This window comes from Echinops telfairi, unplaced genomic scaffold (assembly GCF_000313985.2).
Source record: "Echinops telfairi isolate 266 unplaced genomic scaffold, ASM31398v2 ScPeMD7_7456;HRSCAF=8494, whole genome shotgun sequence".
NCBI classification, from domain to species: domain Eukaryota; kingdom Metazoa; phylum Chordata; class Mammalia; order Afrosoricida; family Tenrecidae; genus Echinops; species Echinops telfairi.
In genome coordinates, this window is record NW_022111356.1 from 12,275 (window position 1) to 22,493 (window position 10,219).

General features: G+C 43.4%; 1 pseudogene; it reads left to right on the forward strand.

The window, feature by feature from the left end:
* The first annotated feature begins 4,885 nt into the window (after positions 1-4,885).
* Positions 4,886-10,219, forward strand: part of LOC105979925 — a 6,094-nt pseudogene continuing 760 nt past the window's right edge.

Sequence of the window (10,219 nt, forward strand, 5' to 3'; positions counted from 1 at the left end):
TGGGCCACCCTCTCTCTCTGCTTCACCTTCCCACTGTTTGGAGAACTATTAGAGCCACGTGGAGACCTGTGCCAGCGCTAAGAAGTTTTACTGCCATTGGATACACACTAATTTTCAGCCACTGACCTGTGATCTTTCTGCATTCAGCATCATTGCATGTGCTGTGTGAGTCTGAAAAGGAACCTATGGACTAGTATAGGACTTATGATGTAATATCAGACTTATGAACTTGATCTGGACTTGGCTGGGATATTTTCTTGATATCTTGATATGTTTTCTTGATATCTTTGATATAAAGCTCTTTCTTACACATTATGAGTATCCTTGGATTTGTTTCTCTAGCCTACCCAGTTGAACAGGGCAGGTATTTTAAGAGAAGTCCCCTTTTATTTGCAAAATTTAGCCTCTGTTTCCCAAGATTTAAGGAGAAGTTGGTTCCATCAGAACTGGGAACATAAATCAGTTTAATTCAGTATATATTTGCTGATAAGTGACTTTTTTGATTCCTGATAAAGTTAGGCGACACAGTTTTCTGTAGTCTGTGGAACGATCTGACCAAATTGGGAAATATAACAAAGTGTTGCAATTCTCATATCTCCATTTTCAGCCAGCAATTTTGGAATCTGACTAGAATTTTCATAAAGGAATTCTCTAGCTTAACAGGCATAAAAGAAACATAATCCTTATGGATGCAAATTAATAGGGAAATACTTCACTTTGATCTGGCCCATAAGCACTTGTTCTGAGAGACCCAGCAGACAAGAGTTACTTGGAGGAAGAAAATTTAAATTCCAGACCTCTCTATTTGGAAGAGTCTCTACAAACATTCTGCATATTCACTTGAAACCATTGGATTGATAGAACCCCTGGTGCGTGATAAATTAAATTAGCAGAGTGTGGAAATCATGAGAAGCGTCATTGAACTGAACTGTCAAGTTTAACTGCCCCAATAGCATTCAAGCAAAATAAAACAAGATAAAAGTACAAACTCCAACTCTAAGGACAGTCAAGTTTAACAACCATCCCTCCCACCCCTTTCTCCCATCACTTTTTAGTGCTTCTGCTTAAGTTTTACTTTTAAATTTTATTACACTGACATAATTTACCTAGGTCACATGATGCCAGGTACTTCTCTTTTCCTAAATGTAGTCATGCACATCAGTACTTTGGGGCACAGAATGGTCCTTCACCCCAAAGGTCATTAGTTTTGGTTCTTGCTTCAGCCTCATTAACACCTTGGCACATTTGGATAGCTGGGTGGTTTGCATTAGTTAGGAGGATGCCCCATCCGGGGAATCTGATCACAGGCTTACACACGTACATTGTACATCGTTTTACGTCCCCCATGTACACTATCGGCGCTGAGGAGGGGGAAGTACCGTTTCTGCCCGCAGGTGCCTCGGCCATCATTACCTGAGCCTTGCAGCTGCAGCCTCAGCCAGGGCTGAGGGCCCATTGTTGCCGGACTGCCTCTCGCTGGCTCCTCCCCACGCCGCCACCGGATCCGCCCATGCTCCGCCCCCGGCCCAAACAGCACTCCCCTCCCAGCTTCGCCAAGCACCTGGGTTTGGGCAGCCATGGCGGCAATGGGCGGGTCCAGAGCCGACTCAAAGGTGAAGTGAAGGCGGAGACCATGACCCCGCCGGCTCCTCCCATCCCGGGTCGCCCCCCACGGGGCGGAAGTGGTGGTGCCCTAGCCGGAACTGCGCCTCATTGGGCGGGTCCTACTTACTGTGTGCTCCCCGTGGTGCCAGAGGAGCGCCCGCAACCTGAGCACCGTGTAGCCAGTGCTCCCAGGTGAGGGGCGCTCCTCTCCAAGGACGTGTGTGTGGGCGGCGGCCAGTTCGGGGTACCCTGGTGTACACAGCAGCCCTGCTGGGGTGCAAGCCCCCTTTCCCCCTCCCCTTCCCCAGGCTGCGCCCCTCTCGTGGTGAGAGATGAATAGGATGTCCCAGGAGCCTGATCCCATCTCCCAGCTTTTGGATTGGTTGGGGCTCATAGTGGGAATCCCTGTTGGAGAAAGGGGTAATCCCAGGCTGGCGGTTTTGTCTTCGGGGTTCCCAAGTTTGTTGCCTTGTGGGTTTCTGCTAACTCCCCTCCATTGTTTCCTTTCCTTACAGCGGTGCCTTCTCCCGGAGACTCCTTGTACCTCTTCAGCTCAAAGGTGAGCCCTGGGGTCTGTTGTTTCTCTCACTACGAAGAGAAGCGAGTGGCTGCAGCTGGTGCACAAGACTTTAGGGCCTCCTCCGGAGGTTTGCTAAGTCTTGTCACCTGTGCAGTAGCTTCTCCTGAGACCAAGGTCCAGGTCTAGAAACTCCCTGGCTCTTCATGTCAGCCGGTGTGTGGCCACAGGGAGCGCACTCAGCCTTGGGGGAGTTTAACTGATACTCCAGCGCAACCATCATGCACTGAAACACATGCAATGGTGCTGACTGCAGGACGATCACAGACCCGTGGGTATAAAGTCTTTGGATCCAGTGGTGGTGTAAGCATCTCAGCATTGGCAGCGGTCTTCGTGTGGCTGCTCTAGTTCCCCAGGCATGGAATCTATCAGCATAGCGCCATGTGTCTGGTCAGTAGAGGTTCTCTAAGGGAGTGAGCCAAAAGAGAGAGAGATTCAGAGACAGACAGACAGAGAGCGACAGGCAGTCAGTCTGTTTCCCGCCTCCTGGAATTCTGGAATTCCCTGAATTGTCAAAAGGGCATACCCACACAGGGGCCATTGCTTATATTTTGATTGACAGACTGGACTCCACTCCTTCAGTCTTAATCATCAGATTCACAAACGATTATATAACTACCACACTAAGCACTGGCATAAAACACCTCTAGTTTGTTTACTGGCAAACTTCAATTCGCTGGGTCTTAAATCAATTATTCAAAGGGGAAAACTGATTTTCTTATGTAATAATGTGACTGCAGTACAAATTGGACAATAACTCAAGATGGTTACCAGGTAGCATACTTGATTTAAAAATTATTCAAGATCTCAATAATTTCTTTTCAATCTACAAAATATATTCTGATATTCCATATATCCAAGTTTTCTCTCTCCTTGGTGCTCAACCTCATTTATGTCAGAATTGTTCCACTATGCAAGTCCTACTGGTTCAGGAAAATGTTCCATTCTCAGGCTAAGAATCAGTCTTTGATCCTTCTGATCATGCTGTGCCGCCAATTTCAGTGCATACTGTCTCTAACCAAACTGCTGCTGCGCCTTCTTTCTCCCCTCCCCCTTACAATCCCCTTCAGGTCTCTCCAACTACCCTGGATACTGCTGCATTCTCCCATTTGCCAGACTGTAACCCTATAACTCCTGCTATAGTGCCTCCTTCCTCTTCAGCCTTCCTCCTCACCACCTCCTCCCACCTTTGCCTTGCCTCAACCTCCTCCTACCACCTCTGAGCCCACAAGCTATAATCAAATATCCCCTACACTGTTACCTCATACAATTTCTTTTTTTTTTCCAGACTATTTTATTTATTTATTTATTTTAAGCATTTTATTAGGGGCTCATCCAACTGTTATCTCAATCCATACACACATCAATTGTGTAAAGCGCATTTGTACATCATTTTTCAAAACATTTTCTCTCCACTTAAACCCCCAACATTAGGTCCTCATTTTTCCCCTCCCTCCCACCTCATACAATTTCTACCCAAACTCCTCCCTTGCCCATATCATGATTGTCCACTCCTCCCACCTCTCCTCTGTCACCAGTTCCCCTCCAACCCTTGCCATGTCCTAAGACATCTTACACCTGTCCCATACTGCTAGCACCATCTCCGTTCAGCTCTCTCCAACACAAACACAGCTCCTTCAAACCCAATGGTTCTATCCTCAAATCCTGCCCCCTCATTCCTCTCTGTGAAGTCACAGGAACAGAGAGGCTAGTAAACGTTCTTATCCATTGTTAAATTATCAGTCTTAGGAAAATATCTTCGATGTTATACATTAGACCCATACACTTATATTAAAGAATTTAAATATATCACTCAGTCATATGCCCTTACCTGGCATGACATCCATATGATTTTAACAACTACCTTGACCTCTGAAGATGAGAGAGTATGGATAGTTGCACAAAAAGTGGCAATGAAGTAAGTGCATGCCCAGAACCGGGATAAGCCTGTGGACTTTAAGGGAGTCCCCAGCATAACCCTAATTGGAATTATCAGACAGTCATGAGTACCGGATTCTTCAAAATGATATGATTTGTATCTCACTGAGGGCTTGCCAAAAGCCTCAACTAAGGCATTCAATTATGACAAAATTTGGGAAATCAGGGATCAAATGAAAATTCTGTCAAATTTCTGTCACATCTTCCACAAGGTTTAAGTATACCAAAGGAGATCGTACTACACTAAAAGGGATCATTGTACTTCACTAGAATTTCATCTCACAATCAGCTCCAGGCATTAAAAGAAAACTTAAAAGGTTAGAATATGGACCCCAGACTTCACAGCAAGATCTTTCAATGCAGCATTCAAACTTTTCAACAGTAGGGAGGATCAGAAAAATTTATATAAGCTACAAAGAGATAAGGTTAAATGTCAAATATTAGCAAGTGCCCTCCAGGGCAGAGAGGGTGTGTCTAACCTAGTTATTGGGCGGCATACGAGTGTGCCATGAGGACCCGGCTTCAAATGCTCCCAATCGGGGCATTGGGCAAATGTATGCCCTAATCTGACCTCCAAGAAGGCCATGTCCATACTACGAACAGAAAGGTCACTGGGGAAATGACTGCCCCACTCGACAGAAAGTGGGTGGGATAGTTCATCCTACTAGACATCCGGAACAACCTGCTCAAGATGCCTTAGTGTTAGAGCTTCTTGGCTTTGCCTTGGAGGATTAATGGTACCCAGGGTGTAAGGCCCCACGTAAGATGACCCATCTTGAGCCAAGGTAACTATTTTTGTCTCAAGAGAGCCCATTTCTTTCCTTTTAGAACTTGGATCTGAGATAGGGCTTTCTCATTGTTTCTTTCCTCCTGCAAAGGTTCTACTGGTCGAGAAGCTATGCCTGCCCTTTCCTTTTTCCCTTGCTGAAAAGATTTTCAGCTACAAATGTTAATGTTCTTCCTCTTCAGATTGAAGACTTCATACATAAACAAACCAAAGAGAGTTGCTACTGGACATAATTTCAGATTTGTTCTGGCCTTTGCCAGTTAGATACATATTTTTATGAATTTATACCTACCCTTTCAGTGATTTTATTCGGCTGAGGGTCAGGAGAAGTAAGTTTGGTTGGATTTTGTCAGTGATTACTCTCCTGCTACCCTAGCCATCATCATGGGGTTAGAAGGAAATTGATTTTTGTTTATTATCTACAACTTTAGGGGATGTTCTACAATAAATCAAGTATTGTCCTAAGTCTGTGCTTCTGGGAGATCCTATTCACTTTAACACAAGAAGCTTTAAACTATTAAATGTTTTAGGAAGAAACCTTTATGCAGTTTAAATGTCATCTAAGACATCTACTCTAGCAAAATTAAGACTTTGGTGTATTTCTGTGCTAATGGGAACTCTCTCACTAAAAATATATTTATTGTTGTTTTTAATATTACAATTGTTTTGAAGAAAAGTTTACAGTATGGCCATGTTTGTTACTGTGATTTCTGGTAATAAGAATGTGAATGCTTTTTTTCTCCTCTCTTTTTTATGTCAACCCAAATAGTAACTTTCGTTATAAAACCAGAAATGAGAGACAACCTAAATGTCCAAAAAGAGATAAATAAATTGTGGTATACACGTGTTCCTGCTCTAAGATGTTGGGCACTAAAATAAATTCATGCTGGCTAGATATAAACTTATGGGTCTATTGCCACATACATGACATAAAATTCAGTGAAATAAGTTAAGCAAATGAGCATACATACTGTCTTAAATCATCTATCTATAAATTGTTTATTGTGTGTGAAACAATATGAACAGTGCTATATTCTGTGTATCACAATCACATAATAAGAAATCATTTCCAAGTACTATTCCCATCGAATCCTTCTGGGATATTTATGTGTACGGTGGGACAATGAGCATTCTGAAAGTGTTCAGCCATAATTGCCACTGTATAATAGGAAGATATGGAAATAGAGCAACCCCCCTTCTGCTAATAAAATCCATACCAATGCCAACCATACAGCTCTGGGAGAAGATCCTCAGTACAATAGTCCCCAGTTATCCCCATTGAGTAGTTTGTGTGAACACAGAGGCATCATGGAGTCTGTGCTAGTCTGAGTTTTTCACTCAGGTATTTTAACAAGTCATTTTATTGAGAGCTAGTGTGTGTGAGTGGGTATGAGTAGGAGACTAGAAATGTGTGATGGTTTTCATGACCAGCATATACTGTGTTTGCAAGTGTCAACACTAATGTGCAACTGGTTGTGTCTGAAGGAGACTTGAGAAAGCATAAAATGTCTTTGAGATTCTTTTGTGCAATCTCTGGATTCACTTTGAGTAGCACTGCCGTGACCTGTATCAGCCATGCTCCAGGTCCACAGTGGGTCTCATATATTAGTACTGTTGCTATTACATAGTAAACAGATTCCATGAAGGCTGGTGTACCATCTCCAGACACATTGCCAAGAATACACTGTATCGGCGAATGGACAGTCTAAAAGTCAATCACACATCCATGTATTATGCTGGGGAGGACACACTGAGGGAATTCAGTGTGAGTACAGATACAAACCGTCCTTGCAGGAGGGAGCTGTGTTGCAGGGCGCTGTGAGGGCCTGAAAAGAAGGAAGGATTCTGACTCAGGAGCAGTTGGAGAGGGAGTTTCAAGTGTGGTTTCTAATTTCGATCCAGGGTTCTTCATCTCACAGTTTCCCACTTGGAATCTATATTTTTTTATGATTCAGTGCCTACCTGTAGTATCTGTGAATTCAAAGTTGTAAGAAGAGAAAACATTCTCTTGAAGAGAAAAATAAACAAATGAGCTTGTTCCATTGGGAGTGGATATTACTCTGCTAGGGGTGTTCAGCATATGTTTTCAGCATATGTTTTGAGGTCAGTGGACTGGAGAAACAAATTCATAGACACTCCTATGTGTATAAAAAGAGCTTTATATAAAGAGCAATTGTAAATTGAGAAAATATACCAGCTCAGTCCAGATCAAATCTATAATTCCAATATTAGGTCATATGTGTGGTACCAGTCTGTAAATTCCTCTTCAAACTCATGCAACAACGCTAAGTACAGGCAAATCAGAGGCTAGTGGTTGGAAGGTCTTGTGGATCCGGTGCCATTGAAAGCATTTTAGTGCTGGTGTGGGTTTCCACCTGTCTCCTCCAGCTCTTAGGCTCTGGCTGCCATTTGCATAGCTCCATGTGTCTTCTCAACGGGAATGCCTGGCAGGGAGAGAGTGGATCTGGCTTCCAGTGAGCTACTTATCTCCTTTGCACCTCCAAATGAGGTCATTAAGGTGCGACCTGATTGACAGGCTAGAGCTCATTCCTTTGCAAGTTGACAGGAGGTCACGTAACTGCCACAGTCAGAATATCCTTCAGGCAGACTCGGTGGAGTCTCTGGGTGGTGCTGTTAAGGACTCAACTAATGGCTGTAATGTTGGTGGTTTGAAACCTGGCGTCATTTATTCAAGTATAATATACTGAAAAAAGTTGCTTTTCACCCAAACTAAAATTCTGCTAACACCGATCATTTCCAACTCATAGTAATCCTATAGGATGGACTAGAGCTGCACCTGTAAGATTTCCAAGCCTGTTCTTCCTTATGAGATTATTCTACCACAAATGTCTCCCACAGAGCAGTTGGTGGGTCTGTATGATTGACTTTTCATTTAACAGGTAGGCAAGTTACCACTGTGCAACCAGGGTTGGTAGTTTAGCCTATCCATCCAGGTGAAAATTTTAAAATATTCTGTCAAATAATCATAGTTTCAAATTATTGTTGTTTTTCTTCCTGACACTTCCCATAGATCAGGGGTCAGAAAATTTGTGTTTTGAAAAAGGTCTGAAATTATAATTTATTATTCCATTGGCCATGTAGTCTTGAAGACAATTACTCAAACCTACTGACTGAGTGTGAAAACAACAGCAGGCAGTAAAGAAGGACATAGCTGTGGGTTAATAGAATTTTATTCACAAAGAGAGACACTAGGCCATGAGCCTCTTAACCAAAGCCCTTCCTGAAGATCTGTGTAAGTAGCAGACAACCTCTCTTTCTTTAAAAAACAACAACAAAAAAACCCCAGTTTTATTGGAACTTCATGTACATATGCTGCAATTCAATAATTCAGTCATATCAAGAAGAGGCATACAGTTGTCTGTCTTCTCTGCACTAAAAGCAGCTCCCCTGACACCGCCCCTCATCCCCTTAAAATGTGTGACTGCACCTAATTCATCTCCACCCCTTCCCTGGTCAGGAGCACCTCCCAGTTGTTGATGTGACTGTGTTAGTCTGGGTACTTTAAAGAAACAAATCCACAGAAACTCATGTATAAGAGAGAGTTTCATATAAAGGTTAAATGTGTATCAAGAAAACATCCCAACCCAGTGCTGTGCAAGCCCACAAGTCCAACATTAACCCATATGTCCAACACTAATCCAGAAAGTCCTCTTCCATCTCACAAAACAGACGCAATGATGCCAACTGCTGGAGGAAAGCCAAGTCAGTGAATGTGTAAGCATCTCAGCGCTGGCAGTGGTCTCCACATGGGTGATCCACCACCTATGGCTGCATCAGGGCAGGTCCCTGTGGCTTCTCTTTGGAGATGTCTTGCAGGAAGTCAGCCTTGCAAGCTGAAGCAGGGAACTGGTAAAGGCAGCTGCACCCTGGTCCAACCATCAGAAAGCAAGAGACCCAAGAACCAGAAAGGCGAGGCTCACTGAGCCATTTATCTCTCTGCCCTTCAATTAACCCCACATGTGTTTATTGGCCAGGTTGGCACAAGAAACTAATTAACTCAATCCACTCCTTGCCAATCTGGCACCTGTACATAATTCTTTAGCCTCACAATTGCAATTAAGTAGCACCTACACCTTAATCCTATAATCCTGTGAATATGCTCCCCCACCTATGAAAGTTTGTAAGCCACCCACTTCATGCCTTTATCCCCCCCAGTTTTGAGTATCCAATTTATATACTTCCCACTTACATCAACCTAGTTCTCTGAGAAGACAATCATATTTTTCGACATGAAGAGTCTTCATTTCAGTTGGAACCTTGTGAAGTCTGTATCCATAAGCAATCAAATCCAAACAGGCCATCCATGTAGTCAGCAACAATATGCATCAGTTCACAGGCTCAAAAATCTCCAGCCGGTCGGGTTCTGGTCATCTCAATTTGGGCTGCCCCACTCAGCCTCCACAGGGTGCCCATTGGTCGCTTTGCCTTTAGAACATTGGCCCTCACAAATATTCAACAAGCCTATCCCTCTTGTGCTAGGTCATGAACCTTAGACCAGTCAACCTGCTCTCATCTTCTCTTATTCCTGTAAACCAAGTCCACAGGTGTTGGTGGCCAAACTCAACCCATCTCTTTTTTTGCTGCATTTCTCCCACTTCCAATCAACAAGTAGATCCAGGTGGTCACCTAGCAAGCATTTTAGCCTGCTCACAGGTTCCCTTTAACATTCAATCCCAGAGATGAGTTTTCTTCATGGTTCCAGATTTTTTCCAGCTTCTGACAAAGACTACTGGTTCCTGAGTACTCCAAAGCACTGGGTGGGGCATATCTTTTCAAAGATTTTTCACAGGCATGGCCTAAACCCATCTAAAGATCAAATTTTAATGGCTGAAGCAAGTGGGCTTACAAACTTTCTATTTTCCTACTTCCCATATTTTCCCCAGAAAACCACCGAGTAAACAGTATGGCTTTATTTGACCTCTGGCTAGACAAGAAAAACTACCATGAGGGAGAGGTCAAACAAACATCTACTCTCCATCTTATGATTTGTTTCTCCAGTACCCTACTCCCAGTACCATAATATGTTAGTCTGGGTACTTTAGGGAAACATATCCACAGAAACTCATGTATAAGAGAGAGTTTTGTATAAAGGTTAAGTGTATCAAGAAAACATCCCAACCCAGTGCTGCGCAAACCCACAAGTCCAACATTAACCCATATGTCCGACACTAATCCACAAAACCCTCTTCCATCTCACAAAACAGATGCACTGATGCTGACTGCAGGAGGAAAGACGAGTCAGTGAATGTGTAAGCATCTCAGCACTGGCAGGGGCCTCTACACAGGTGGTC